We start from the raw sequence: 14,334 nt of genomic DNA, 5'->3' as shown, positions 1-14,334 counted from the left end.
ATCCAATACGGTTGTCTTGATGCTTCATGTGGTTTGCCAAAGAAGTGAACCCATGGTTGCTAAATTCAATTTGAGGATAAAATGAATTAAAAGAAATGCGCCTAAATGTTCAATTTTTCTTAAAACACTTGATCTAACTAAGTCTTGATTTTATATGTGAGCTTTTGCAAAGCATACTCTCATGAATGCTAATTTGCCTAGTTTGAGACTGAAGTTTGATAGTCCTTAATGTTTGTATTGCCTTGGCTCAAGTGGATGCTTATGTGGTGGTCACTTTGAACATGATTCGGCTATGTAAAATTAAATGCGCCAACCAATTCTTCGAGTTTAGCTTGTATAGCTTCATGTTCTTGTGCCCTTATCTCTTTTTGAGCCTTTGTGTGCTCGTGAGCTCCGTATTCTATTTTTCATAGTCCTTCGATGTTTCTAGTATTTGCAAATGCTTTGTGATATACTTGTGAAAGCTCATTAGGTTTGCAAGTTCATGCATACCATTTTATTTTGTCCTTGATGTTTGCATTGCCAAAGAGGGAGAAACTATGCACTAATTTTTTGGGGAGAAAAATATGCACTAAGCCACAAAGAAAAATCTAGCATGATGAAAGGGGAGGAAAATTTGTGAAAATATGCATTCTTCAAGAGGGAGCATTTGTGTTTTTATTGAGCTTTTGCTTTTGGCTTTTCTTTGTCGCTATTCAGGGTTTTGCAATCCTTCTAATGCTAAGTGACATGCTTTCGCACTTTCTCGAGTTTTTTCGTCACTTGGATGGGCTTCTCTTGTTTAATTTCTTGAAACCAAAATCTTTATGCTTTGAAGGTTATCAATGCACTCATCAAGGGAGAGATTGAGAAACCAAGTTGAAATATGCCTTGATTTATATGTGCTCACTTGGATGAGTGATTGACAAATTTATTGTTTTGGTTTGTTGATATGTGGGATTGCATAAGCTTAACTATTTAATGCAATAATGATCATGTCTAACCAAAGTTGCAGAGAAATTGGAGGTGATGTTTTTGTTTCTAAGTCCAGAGAAAACTACACTCATCGGATGGTACAGTGTGTAGCAAATTATACACATCGGATGATCCAATGAGCACATGGAGACAACATCATAGCATTTCTGCAGCAAAGGCAAAAATGGAACTGAGCACCGGATGGTCCAGTGTTGAGGTCAATGAGAATCGGAGCATTTTCCAGAGAGATGCAAAATGGAGCTAGTTGAGACTCTACACGCCAGATAGTCTGGTGTGTACACCGGAGCAATTTTGGCAGAGAGGATGCAAAGTGGCGCGACCAGTGGAGTTGAACTCACCAGATAGTCCGGCGATGGGAATTGCACACACTGGAGTATTTCTTACAAAGAAGGATTTTTCGGTGCTCGAAGGAGTTATCCTCACCGAATGGTCCGATGTTCAGAGGGTGAACACACTGGAATATCCGGTGTTCATGTTTTGTGCAGGATGTGCTTTCAATTAAGGATTTATGATATTTAACTAATTGGAGATGGTTAGGAGATATGTGTTTGCTTATCTTATGGTATGCAGGTGATGGATGCAACTTGGTGGTCGACGACAGGATGATCGGGGCCAAGCAGGGTGTTTGGTGTTGGACAATCAAGGAGTCCAAGAGGAGTCAAGGGTGACCCTAGTTGTGCACATGGAGGTCAAGCAAAACATGGATGAGAAGATGAATGAAGATAGCGTGTTGACAAAGTCAAGAGAAGGGGATACCGATGCAAATTACAAGGTGGCCTGAGGGATCAAAAGTGGAAGAGACTTACCGGTGGTCAAGATCACAAGACAGAGTACACGTGACATCGGGATGCTTGCTTGAGGCTAGAGCAAGTGGCAGTGAATCAGCTTTTAGATGCGTGCAAGACGGTTTCACGGTTTAGCCTTAAAAATGTGAGTGGATGGAGTGCACGTGGCATCATCGTGAAGCTAGCATCGAGATAAAGCTAAGTTATGAAGAATCCGTGTCCGTTCGATGGACGGAGCAAAAAATAGATCAAAATACCCTCGATGGTAGATAGGAGTGTACTATAAGGGAGGGGTATTTTGAGAACAAGAAAAATTGGCATTCAAGGAAGCTCCTAAAGCCTATAAGAAGAGAAGTAGGGCTGTTAGGAGAGGATGAGCCAGCCATTAGAGATTTATGTGATTGAGTTTTTAGAGAGGGAGAGAGGAGAGCTTAACCTTTGTAATAGGTGAGAGCTTTTTGTGAGGAAAATACTTTATAATCTATTTAAAATAGGGCTGATCTCTTGAAGGAATGAAGTGCATGTTTTCTCCGATGCTTGTATTCATCTCCTTCTAGTTTTCTTCTATTGGCTCCGTTGCTCTGTTATGAGTTTTTTCTTTTTGGATGAGATTTTCGTTTTAGTTTCTGGGCTGAAAATTTTCCTCCTTGTGAAGTTGTTCTTCTTGTTGGTAGAGGCATAATTCACATACAAATGTATACAAGTAGATTTTAAACTCCCTTGCCACTAGATCATTAATTTAGAGAGTTTCTTCTTCTGTTGTTCCTATCTTTGGATCGAAGTGTTTCTTTTATCAAGTTGTGATCTTTTATGGTGATGACTCATGGATTGAGTTTCATTAGAACCTAGAGTTCACATATAAACATGAGAGCCATGATTTCCTTTGCGTTCTTGATTACAACTTGCTTCTCTCTAGTTTTCACTTCCACTTGAGTTTTGAGGTGCGTTGGATGAAACAAAGGAGAATGCCATCTGATTCGAAAGAATTTTGTAAGGTGTCTATTCATCCTCTCTCTAGTTGCCATTCTTGGTCTACAATTATAGAAATTTGTACCTATTTATAATAATAAATATCTCTTTGTACAGTGAGTAGTGACTACTTCATCTTCATTTTTTTTTTTGCAGAATATGACTGATCAAAGCACAGAGGCTTTTGAGGGATGAGAGAGTTCTATGTCTTTTGTACTACATTAATACATTTAAATTACTATTTTGATTTTCTAAAATCCTAGACTATCACTTTTCAGCTATATTTACATTGCCATTTGCCAATATAATTTTTTAATATCCTAGATTATGTTGTGTGTATTCACCACGCTAATGTGCGCCATATTGCGCATTATAAGTGTTGTAAAGGTGAAGGTGATGGGTCACCACGTTTCACCGCATCATTTAACAACTATGATTATTCTTCTTCCCTTGCGAAATCATGTAGTAAAACAAGTCTTCAATTATATGATCCAACACCTTCAAGCTCGCATGTAGGAAACATCCACCGAAATACAGTACAACCAAGGCTCCCGATAACATTTTGTGTCTTTATTTTGGAAATCTTGTTCTGAATGTTAGTTTTAAATTCACTATGTAAAAAACAGATAAAGAAGATATGAAATTTGTGACGTATCATAATATGACTCGTCACTTATGTTAAAAGTGACGGGTCGTAGTTGTAACGTGACGGGTCATTCTAGGTCAGTCATAAGTGATGGATCAAGTTGTGATCCCCACACTTATAACTCGTCATTAGTGACGGGTCATCTTAGACTATTTATAAGTGACGGGTCATATTATGATCCATCACTAATGACTAATTCATTAGTGACGGGTCATCCTAGAGAGTCCTTAATAACAGGTCAAGTATTGACCCGTCACTAATGACCAGTTTGATGAAACAGAACAGATGAAGGAATCTTAATTTATCAATCATTAGATGTATTAGCGAGTCAGTTTGATGAAACATTAGAGTCCATCAACTCTTCAATTTTTTCGTAGTTATGACATGTCTAATATATCCTTCATAATGTATCAATTATAAATCTAGCTACTATATTAATTAAAAATAATAACTATATAATAGTTGTCGAATAATGTATTTTTCCTGTATCCAACAGTAAAATTTGTATTTATTTGTAAACCATAAAATGTGTAATAAAATGGTAAAAGTAATATCATTTTTCTAAAGCAATTTGATTTATAGTAGTGTATTCATAAATATTTTTTATTTTTATTTTATTGTTATCTTATTTTTTTCTCACCTTAGCAATAGTATAATAGGAGCCATTATATATTTCTGTTCAAGTTTGATGTAAGGGGAGCCTTCTATAGACACAAAGTCGGGGGGAAACGGATGTAACTTTTTTTAGATGTTTATAGAGTAAAAAAAGCCAAAATTGAAGTCCGTACGTAAAAGTTATGCCTGTTTAACCGAAGGCACTTCGGATAACCTAGTTTATGTATCTATTTTACAATAAACATTAGTGACGGGTTATAAATGTGACCCATCATTTATTACAAGTCATAAGTGATGGATAATATTTATGACCCGTCACTTGTAACCTTCAGCAAAAAGGTTAAAAGGATATAATATCCTGCTCCCTTTAGAACACACGCGAGGGTGAGGTGGTAAAGTTGCTAAGCTTGTGAGGGTATGTCGCGAGTTCAATTTCCACGGAACGCACACTATGAAAACAGCTTGAAAAATAGCAAGGGACACGTGGCGAGTGGTGATGGCCCTGAGTTGAGTTGGCTCGGGTGAAAAAATATTTTTTTGAATTTTTTCGTGTTTGAAAAGCGCAAAAATCTTTCATCAGTCATAAGTGACGGGTTATAATTGTGACATGTCACTTATGGATTATGACTTGTAATAAGTGACGGATCACAATTATAACCCATCACTTATTACATTTATTAGTGACGAGGTAAGTTTTAACTGATCATTTATGATTGATCATCAGTGACACGTTTGAGTGATAGGTGCATGACCTATTACCTATGACGATTATGACTCGTTAATTTTGAGCTATTTTCACATAGTGATTTATAGTTATCTTATAATAATGTTTGTTTTGGATGGTTGCTCTTAATCACCACATTCCATGCTCAATAGGCCACATTAGTGTTACCTTTTTAATTGATTTGGTAAACATACAACCTCAACTAGGTGGTTCATTATTCTTGGTGACGTGGATTTCACGTGCACACTTACAAGTATGTGAAAATTAATGCAGAAAATAAGAGGAAGAGAGCCAGAGAGGGGCACTACCCGCTGACTCTGCTGGTCATAGCCGAGCAACCTATTTTGCAGCTGCCATGGGCTTTATTATCTATTTCTGCACGTATTAGACTGTAAATGTGAACCTCTTGAAAGCGGTGGTAGAGTAGCCTTTCCAGACTTCACCGTTGTATTCTTCACTTCAGGCATTGTGTGGGAGCACGCAGTTTCCGATCGCTGCAAATAGGGGTCAAACACCAGTAAGATCATTGTTTACGGCTGTCGTGTGGACAGACATATCTTAGACAGGAGCCATGGATCGATGAGGTGGAGCTATGGGCAAGAGGAGACGAACAAGACCATTGATCCATGAGGTGGAGCTATGGGAAAGAGGAGACGATCGGCGAGCGTGAACTCACTTGGTTGCTGGTAGACGACGGAGGCGGCGCCGTTGAAGTCGCACGTCCCGTTGGCCCGGCCGTTGCGTTGGTAGTAGCTGTTGAATGCGTAGGAGGCATGCGCGACCTCGGTGTCCGGCTCGAAGCACGGCGCGCCGGGCTGGATGGCGCTGCAGTCCGCGCCATGACCGCACGCGAACTCCAGCGCCGCCTGCAGCCACGCATCACCGACCGTCGCGTTCGCCACGCACCAGCTCCAGCAGGTGTCTGTATCGGTAAACAATGGGACGAACAAGCACGCAAGTGAGATCACTGCTCATGAATATCGGCGTGAGATCACTGTATGTTTTGCTATGCTTTTATCTATTTTGTTATACGTTAAACATGGAGTTCAACGTTCTTATCAATTGTGTATTTGTGTAGGTAATATACCTTTGAGTGTTAAATATAGTCTGTTACTCCATCCAGCCACAGATAAATGGTGTTTTGGGTTGTGTGCAGTCAGTTTATGTAATCTTTTACCGTCGCTACTTGTTTATATACTGATGCTGAACATTTAATAAAGATATGAAGAGATGTAGTAGTTTCATATTGTTATAATTTTGCTAGACTATTTTCACTTGTTATGAACATTGGCATGTACAACATATTTGAACACCACTATTTTTTTCATAATATTAGGCGTTAGCAAACTCTTAAATGATAGATATGAAATCGAGAAATGCATGCATATTTGCACGATCCAAATCTTAAACGATTACTAGCGCAGGATACCGAGAACTCACCCGTTGGTGCCTGGTAGGCGACGTATGCGGCACCTGCAAAGTCGCACGTCCCGCTGGCCCTGCCGTTGCGCTGGTAGTAGTCGTTGAATGCGTAAGAGGCATGCGCGACCTCGGTGTCGGGCTCGAATCACGTCCCGCCGGGCTGGATGGCGCTGCAGTCCGCGCCGTGGCCGCACGCGTAGTCCAGTGCCGCCTGCAGCCGCGCGTCCCCGACCACCGCGTTCGCCAGGCACCAAGTATCCATCGCGCCGCTGTGGAAGTCGAACTCGTACACCTTCGTCTCGTTTGGGTAGAATAGGCCGAAGTTTTGCTCGACGTCGTCCGGTCCATTACCTTTCTGGTTCTCGTTGAAAAGGGCGAAGATGTACACGTCCATGTCGGCGGACGGGCGGTGCGGGGTGCCCGTGTTGCCGGACAGCACGCGGTTGATGAGGTTATTGTTGTATGCTTGGGCGTTGGCTATTGAGGCCGCGACGTCTCCGTCTCCGGTGTCCAAAAGCCTCCTGCCGCCGCGTCGGATTTCGGCCGGCAGCCTCCCGCGGTGGATTCTGCCGCGCGATGGCCACCCGCTCTCAGTAACATACAAGCTCACACCTGTATACCCCAAATTATCCATGGCATAGTACGTGGCGTCGACCTCGGCGTCCAGGAGACTGTAGTACACGAGGCCGGTCACGGGGTCGCGAACGCCGGTCTTGGAGTTCCCCAGGGCGTAGTCGAGGGAGATTTGGTCTGGCTGATTGGCGTACGCTAAGAACGGGTAGACATTCATCGTGAGGTAGGAGCCGGTCCGCTGCAGGAAGTCGAGCATGGGCTTCATCACCGACTGCGCGATGTCGTCCCGGAACCTGCCCGCGGACGGCGGGAACGAATCCTGGACAGCTGAGAACGCGACCGGCGTGGACACCTTCACGGCGTCGGCCAGGCCCAGCTGCGCCAGCGCCGCCTGCACGTTGATCATGGCTGGGACGAGCTTCGGTGTCAAGTCGCTGGCCTGGTCGAACACCTCGTTCCCCACGGCCACGGCCTGAATCTGCGTGGCGGGGTACGCCGCGGCCACGTTGCTCTGCGCCCACTGGAGCGCGTACGACGGGTCCGCGGCCGCGGCAGCGAGGTTGGTGTTGGGTAGCATGACCATCACCTTGATGCCGGTGCTGGCCAGCGACGCCAGCACGTTGGGGTTGGTGTCGTATATCCTCACCATGGTGATGCCGTTCTGCTTAAGCAGCTGCACCACCGACGCCGGGTCCGGCAGGTCATTCGCTATAGTGCCGTAGCTGACTCCCACCTCGCCAGCCTCTGCAATGCACATCAAGAAACAATAATTAGAACAAATCCTGGCATCATTTCCAGAACAGCAGTCCTTGTGAGCCGTGCGAGATTACCTGCACGGGAGAAGAAGATTAGCGGCAATGCGGCGCCGAGGACTACCATAAGGAGGCGAGTGAGCGCCATGCTCTGCTGCGGGGCAATGGGGCGGGCAGAGCAAGACGAGGAGAGTGTGACGAAAAGATCGGAAGGGTGTGGGAATTTATAGCCGGCAACAAGGTCAAGGTCCAAGGCCCAGCATGGTGATGAGTCTCGCGCGGGTGGCTGCGATGCAGGCGCTGAGGTGAGCGCAGGCATGCAGCAGTAGGACCCATCATTCGCCATTCTCCACGAGTGCCACTATGGAAATCAACAAGTAGGACACGAATCCTATGTAGTACCTTGTCACTATTTTTTGGTGAAATAGCTAAAAAAGAAAGTTCAAGGACTAAGTGGGTGATTTGATAAGAGAACTATGTATAGTACAGTTGGTAAAGGCTCAAAAAACGAGCCGATTGATCAGGTTTCGAACCATGGCTCTCATAAATACCTCCAACGAAGGCAGGGTTAAAGACCCTTCATAAAAAAGTGGCCAGTTTGATACTTAAGGGAGCAAAGTGAGTCTCGGGGAAAGTTGAGGGACAAATTTGATTATTCTATCTTTTTTCCCTAAGGGAAAGGGATCCTATTAAAACTTTAAAAATAGTATAATCACCTTTTACATCAATAATCCTGAAAGACGAGCAAACTATAAACAAAGTTATATCAAGGTCTTTCCACTCATATTCTCCATCTCATGTCTCCTCTGCCGATCATTGCATCACTATGCTGGACCGAAGAAAGGCAAAACATTGAAGCTGAAGTAAAATCCAGTCTCACTGCAAGATCTAGAGTCTCGACGATCCGAGATGCATATGAAGCTGTGAAGAAGTATCAATAGCTGCCTCACTAGATGTGGTTGAGGAAGAATAAATCCAGCACCATCATCCTTATATCCACCGAAGATGGTAACCCAAAAATACCTTTTGCCGACATATTGAGGATGATGATTTGAAAACGAAACCCTCGAGAGGGAATGGAAAAGGCTCCCTCCAATTTGCAAACCGAAGAATCAAAACTAAAGATCGCAGAACGATAGAAAACGAGCTGATGCACATGGGACCTTTATTGAGGCCAGAAACTATAAAGACTACTAGATATTCAAAGAGGAGAGAATTGGTACTAAAATACTGGCACTAGTATTGATTTTTAATGAATTTAGTGTCTATTTACTAGTAGTGATTTTATGAAGAATTTTACTTACCTTGATTTAGTGTCTTTTGGTGTTGGATTTCCATTGGAGGGTTGGCATGGGCCAACTGCAGAGAATTATGCTTAATTGTGGTAGTAGTTATTACTATGTAGGATTAAGGTACTATTATTATAGACAGGTCTTATTGAAAACCGTCTATAATATTCCTAATCACATATGGTTCAAGAACCATTGTATGTGATAACATCATAGACACTTTGTGGCAGATGGAAGGAAACCATCTAGAATGAAGATTTAGGGCATATTTATTTGTGATTCTACTTTTAGCTTTTCTGAAAAGTTATTTTTGGATTTTAGTTGTTGGTTTTTACTACAAAATTTTAACTTCTCAGCACACCACTTCTTAAAAAAACTACTCTCAGCTAACTTCTCACCTTCTAATTCATTTCCTCAGAAGCAGGCTTCTGACTTTTCAAGAAATCACTTTTTAGCAATCCTGTTTGTTTGGCCTTCTAGCTTGTGACTTTTGGCTTCTTGTAGCAGAAAAGCTAGAAGCGAAGCCCAAATAAACAGGCCCATAGAGCCATCTATGATGACCAATTTGTAGTGGTGTGGGGAGAGGACATGGGGGAGGAGGTCGCGTTAGAGTAGCCTAGATGGAGTTGCGGCGTAGGAGTCGGTTTCATCACGTGACATGGAAGATAGCATGAGGGATGAGCGGGATGGACATATGGTGTTACCATATAAACAACAAAAACAGATGGAGTGTCACAGATAGTTCCTTAGGACCCATCACTATCAAAATAGCCACATACAGTTGCTAAGGTAGACGTGTCTATAATATGATCACCGACAAACGACTTTTTTAATCCATCTGTGTATGTATGATAGACACAAACATGTTTTAGGAATACTTGTCTGTAGCATTTTCATGGACGGTTTCTTCTAAAATCCGTTTGTGTCTCTCCGGTAGACACAGATGGATGAAAATGATAACTCGTCTATATTTAAAGACCGTCTCCATGAAGGTGAACATATAGATGATTCATTCTAATAACCATCTATGTCCCGCAATTATTGGTCTTAAGAGAGGACTTGTTGGCACGAGTTTTTCAGACAGAGGTGCGTGTGAGTCTTCAGATAACATGCTGAGCTTCCCATGTGAGGCAATTTCTTTGGAGCTGCCTTTGCAGCGTGTTAGCTTCATCGATCTATTGGAATAACTAGATATTGGTATTTACCTTCTTTAGCTCTAAATTGGTAGCTAGATTCACAGGACTATTACATCTAAATATTTGAGTTTATGTTCAACTCTGCAGCGTCAACGTCCTTTGTTGGAATTCGTTGTGGTTAGAATTTACTTTTTTTTTAGCTCTGAATTGGTAGGTTGAGAAAATTATAGCTTAAAAATATTTGAGCTTTTTATGCAAGCTTCTGTTAAAAATACATCAGTTTTATTTTTCTAGTTCATGATAATTATATTGCCTATAAAATTTGCACTTAAAACAAATCTTTAGGTTCAAAATTCAATAACCATTAACTTTTGAAAATTGTAGATGGCCAACCGAAGTTGGATGTACCTATAGAATCATACTTGTTATGAGCTTAATGACATATCTGGGTTTATGTGTGTTGCCGAGATATATATATATTCAACAATAATGAGAAATTTATGACTTGTCCATGCATTGATTGCGAAAATGAGATAAAGTTTTCAAAGGCACAGAATATACATGCATATTTGATTATACGTGGATTCACACCGAACTATACATATTGGACTAAACATGGAGAAGAAGGCATGAATGACCCTGATGGCGATATGCATGAAGTGGGAGATCATGACTGTGATGTGTATCAAGTTATTCTAGATAGGGACGTCGAAGAGATTCTTGATGACTTCATGGGATGATGTGATGATATTCTTGAAAATTTTGGAGCAGATGGGCCAATGCAAGAGAAGGGTAGAAGTCTTCGACAAATTTGCCAAAAACCATTTCTACCACAGTGACGGAGGCTACTTCCCTATCGGCTTCAACAATTTGTATGGCCTCTTTACCCTTAATGCACTGGATATGTCACTCTTGAGAGCCTTCACATTGTAAAGACTTCCAAACACATATTTCAATCACTCATACCACTTTATATGTAACATCTAATACATTTGTTATGTGCATATAGGCACACGATAAGAAAGCAGGTTGAACAAAGTAACATGTTACATATCTTGACCCTGAGTTTTTCTCCCTACAAAGCATTAGGTTTGATGAAATAGGGCTTGCTAAAAACCTTATACATCAACTATCGCATTTCAAGGGCAACAAACACTTAATGTTTTTCTATACCCGGATAGACATTGGATTTTTAGTGGTTATAATTTCTAATGCCAACAATGTGTGGTACATGGATTCAATAAAGTCGCAACCACGTAACTATTCTATATTGCAAAATCATATCAACACGTGAGTTCTCTCACACTATACTCAATTCAGTTAAGATTCTTTTTCTCTTGTACTACTTTAATTTACATTGTTCTTATATGCATGTAGAGCTTTCGATACATACATCCGTCTCAAATGAGGTCCACGGGTAAAAGGAGAAGTCAAATTGAACCATTCATTCAAATACCTAGTATAGTACTATCTTTTAAATACTTTCTCATTGTTACTATGTGTCCTACTGACTTTATACAAATATATTTATAAGCCACATAGAAGCTACCAGTAACCACCGACCAATGCATGTGGCTTCTATGTTGCCCACCACATACAATGCATCACTAATCTGAGCAACCATCAAGATTCAAAGGTTGTGCATCATTACTTGTAGGTCAACCTTGATGTACACATGCGTATTACTTATATATTTTCCCTACTGATAGAGTTTTAGACTACCAACAACTACACAACCAACTGCAACACTTGCTGAAATCCAAGGATGACTCACCCTTTTCTTAATTTCTCAAATAATAAACCCAAAAGGGGAGTTTCATTTAGATTGGTGATGTATCTGATATGTATGCTACATTATGGAACTAATTTTTTCATCAGTTACGTATATGTGTGAAAGAGTGTTATACATTGTGTAACTTTGATAATAAGTTATGTTTCATTTTGTATCTGTGATTGTCATATGTGCCTGTTATATTAATTGCTTGTGTATATGCTTCATAATATTCTGAGATTGTAATATGTCCAGAAGGTTGTCTTGGAACCAAATTGGTGCTATGGGGTTTTAGGGACACGCATACGGTTTTTACAGGAACACGTCTAAAATATTTACACAGATAGTTTTTAAAGTAATATGCCTGTGAAATTTAACCTAAAAGATAGTCCATGTTGCTTGACACAGATGGTTACTTATGAACTTCGTCTCAAACTATAAGCAAGACACAAATGGTTTCTATAATCCCCCTTTGAAACCATAACAAAGACACAGACAATTATAAAAATAACTCACCTATGAAAGCATATACACACAGACGGTTTTTACAGTAAATCCATCTATAATAATTGGGAATCTGACAGTTATGCAGCCATATTACAGACACATGTGTTAATCACACATATCTTTGTGTACCAATATTACAGACGGAGTGATACCCTTCTGTGAGAAGTGCGAAAGCACAAACACTTTTGCACAGATAGAAATAAAATTCGTCTATGATAGAGTTTAACAAACTGTCTACGATGATCCGTTTTGACGTAGTGACAAATGCTATCGGTATTGTTTTAGTGGTAGTAAAATTGACCACCTAACTTTAGGCAAAGTTTGGCAAAAACTAAGAAGTTTGGTAAATTGTAGTTGTGGTAACAATCAAACATTGACTACGTACTACAACTGTGACCAACTATGGTTAGACTTGGAAACTTGATATAAATTCTGTGGGCTTGTGAGCTGTAGCTAGATAAGAAGCACCCATATTTGTTTGTACCGTTGTAACAATTAAGAATGATGTCAGAGATCCAAATCTGGATACTTGAAGTTCAAGAGAAGGGCCACAGTGAAAGGTTGGTGTAGTCCAAGCTAAGAGTGTCACATAACATTTGCAGGGGTATTGTGTGTGTAGAGAGATGGAGAGAGAGGTAATTTGTACTATTTTAAAATAATTTTGCATTTCTATCTGCAAATCATAAAAAGGATCATTCTAACTTAGTCTTTTATACTTTTAATTTCCATGAATTTATAATGCTCATATATTTTCTAAAACTTCTAGTCCGTTGAGTGCACAGGTTGATGGGCTAGTTTATAATAGTCCAGATTCTCTAACTCGGAAGGATTATGATCGCCATGAAGAAATGCACTGCTAGGCTGTCTTTGAAGTGCCGCAGTTTTGCCAAAGGCTTGGAGGAATTTGAAGACCGGCATTCGTTTGAAAAACTTGCCCACATGGAATCTGCGGTTCCCATTATACAGCGAATTCGCAATTATTAATTTGATATTTCTCAGCAAAGTGCGGTTAAAATTGAGTATCTAGGAACCAAAATTGCGTATTTAATTTGCAGGTACCATATGCGCGTTGCATGGGTTTGGGCATCGTTGAAACGCAGTGATTCTCAAACGCAGGAATATGGAAATCAACAGGACCAAGGTGTCCTACTTTGTCGATGGAAGGTCACCTCGCCCGCCAAACGTTGTCTTTGATCGGCACCTACGGCAAGTGACGTTACACAGGATAACCAGCACAAACACCATACACGCACACAGCCGGCCGCACCTGCCGGGATAGGGATAAGGTCGTGAAGCCAAGCGCCACTGCCCCGCCATCCCTTCCTTGTCTTCTACATGCCAGTAGGGCTGCACCAGCGCAATTGGCCCACTTGTTAATCGACGCCTTCCTGCAGCAGGCTGCTTCCTCGGTCCCTCATCCGGAGAAGCTAGCCAACGACGACGACGACGACTTGACTCCACGACGACGTTTCTTGTTAGTGTTTTCCAAAGTTCGTCAACTCGTGTGGGAAAAAGAATCTGCACATCCATGCACGCCAAGTGACTGCAATCATGTCGTATCATTTAATTTGGTTCTTCTCATGGTTTGGTTACAGTCCCATTCGGAGAAGTGGTAATGTTCAATCCAATGGATTTGAAGATATTATCTTGTTCAGTCCAGAAGAGTTGGCGCCAAACTGCCAACGACGACCGTAATTTTGTCAAGTCCAAGGGAAACTATGTTCAAGCAAGGCGAACCAGGTATGATCTACTAGCAAAAACATCTACTGAGAATAAATCTGCGGGATTTATTAGCAAGGAGGATGAATCTACTAGCGATTTAATCGGCGGATTTAATTCTACCCGGAATATTAATCTACAAGGTTAAAACCTGGGGATCGATGGTACGATTCAAGACACTGACCCCTCGGCGGACGACGACGGCGTGCGCTGCGGCGGTCGGCGGCGGAGATGTAGAGCTTGGCGCAGCTGCGCAGGCAGCGGTGCGACATGCGGGGGCACGAGGCTGCGGGCTGGGGGAGTGGCCGAGTTGGGGTGTCAGGGTGCCGGGCAGGACTGGACAGGACTGGTGCCAAGAGACCAGCCTAGCGGCCTGGATGGATCTTTGCCCAAATTTTGCCCGACCGAAGTCGGAATCCTCCTATTGGACTGCACCCAATGTATAGGTGCG

The 14,334-nt window shown here is 41.7% G+C and overlaps 1 pseudogene; it reads right to left on the bottom strand.

Annotated features, from left to right (window-relative positions):
- Positions 1 to 4,856: 4,856 nt before the first annotated feature.
- LOC133890933 (glucan endo-1,3-beta-glucosidase 13-like) lies at positions 4,857 to 7,644 on the bottom strand (annotated as a pseudogene).
- Positions 7,645 to 14,334: the final 6,690 nt, after the last annotated feature.

Source organism: Phragmites australis, chromosome 14, assembly GCF_958298935.1.
Source record: "Phragmites australis chromosome 14, lpPhrAust1.1, whole genome shotgun sequence".
NCBI classification, from domain to species: Eukaryota; Viridiplantae; Streptophyta; class Magnoliopsida; order Poales; family Poaceae; genus Phragmites; species Phragmites australis.
The sequence above is the reverse complement of the archived record's forward strand: the minus strand, read 5'-3'. Positions and strand labels throughout refer to the sequence as shown.